The 1,519-nt window shown below is 47.1% G+C and overlaps 1 pseudogene; it reads right to left on the reverse strand.

The window, feature by feature from the left end:
• Window positions 1–206: 206 nt before the first annotated feature.
• LOC147798525 (uncharacterized) lies at window positions 207–1,063 on the reverse strand (annotated as a pseudogene).
• Between the last annotated feature and the right edge of the window lie 456 nt (window positions 1,064–1,519).

Below are 1,519 nucleotides of genomic sequence, written 5' to 3' on the forward strand. Positions count from 1 at the left end.
GTGGTATGCCCTCAGCTGGTCGTTCTTGTCGACACCTTTCATGAAGCGGATATAGTCGCACACCTGTGGTGGTGCTGGAATGGTGGTGGAGACAAGCCCATGTTTTCACTGGTCACCTTCTTCACTTGATATGGGCTTCTGGATCTCACCGCCCCTGATGGTTGCCGGTAGACAACGTCGTCATTGTTTTGCTGTCATCCATATGCTTACAATGATTGGGCCATTCTGACATAGAATGTCCCCTTTGGTGTTTTCTTGATCTCCGTCATCCGTGCATGTTTGGGGTCCTTGTCAACATTCAACCGTTCTTTTTGCAGGCCTTTGCTGTTTGAGTTGACAGCCCCTGTCAGGTATATCTTGCATTGCAACAACTCCTTTGCAAGGGCAATTGAGGTGTACAAGCGGTCATTAAAGACATGATGGTGGAGACCTGAGTGATGTTTTGTCAACTTGTTAGCTATTGGCAACATTATTTTGATGGTCATAGGCTGACCGCATGAACACCTTCTTCACGTTGACTTTGAAGCCTTTATACTTGATCATTGCTTCATCGACCGTAAGCTCCCTCCGTGCACTGTACAGCCACCGACACTTTTTGCGGACCTCGTCCCACAGGGGCTGAAGAGGATAGAGTTGGTGGGCTCTCATGAAGAGGTGACGTTGTGCTTCGTCCCGGATGTGGAGCGGATCCTTTGCTTGATAATTGCAGGCTCCAAACAGGCTTAGTTCTTCAAACCAGTTCCGGGTCATCATGCTGCTGATTAGGCGGTTGTTGAGGCAAGGATGTGTGACCAATAAAGGGAACAAAACCCTATCTTGACAATACCCATCAAGAAGTGGATCCCCCGACATGCTCTCATCTCTTCAACGCTTGTCAGCTTCTTCCTTGCCTGTTGCAGCTTTTGGTTGGTCCAGTCTACTATAGACACAATCCACGCAAGAGGGAAGAGCTTGAAGAGGTAGTGGAGAGTCTCGCTGGTGGAATTTTAGGCCGAAAGGGTTTCTGTCCCCTGAATCATTGAACGGGGACATCAGTTAGACTGCGGGTCCATCCCCGTTTTTCGGGTGGTTGGTTGGGTTGGTAAGCTGAAGGCGTGTCGGGGTCATTGCCTGACCATGGGTCAGCACACTTCTTGGCCTTTTTTTGTCTCCGGCTTTCATCTCTTTGGGGTGCACCTTGTGTATCAGCAAGGTGCCACTGTACATACCATATGTATAGTATATGTATGTACGTGTACCTATGTACATGGCTGCAAAGCTATTTGCACTACTACAATGCAACGGAGTACAGAAATTACCTTGACAGGTAAAAAATAATAGAATGGCACCACCCTCAGCAGCCTTTGCAAAAAAAATCCTCCAAAGTCCTGTACCATAATCCCCATTTCCTTCAGTCCTTCGAAATCATCCAATTTTAAAAACTTCATTCTCCCTCAATTCTCCAAAATCCTCCATGCTTCGATCCCCATATTTCCTCCATCCTCCAAAACCATCCAACTTTAAAAATGCCATCTTTTCT

This window comes from Acanthaster planci, linkage group LG07 (genome assembly GCF_054643075.1).
Source record: "Acanthaster planci isolate LZ-2023a linkage group LG07, COTS_SCS, whole genome shotgun sequence".
NCBI classification, from domain to species: domain Eukaryota; kingdom Metazoa; phylum Echinodermata; class Asteroidea; order Valvatida; family Acanthasteridae; genus Acanthaster; species Acanthaster planci.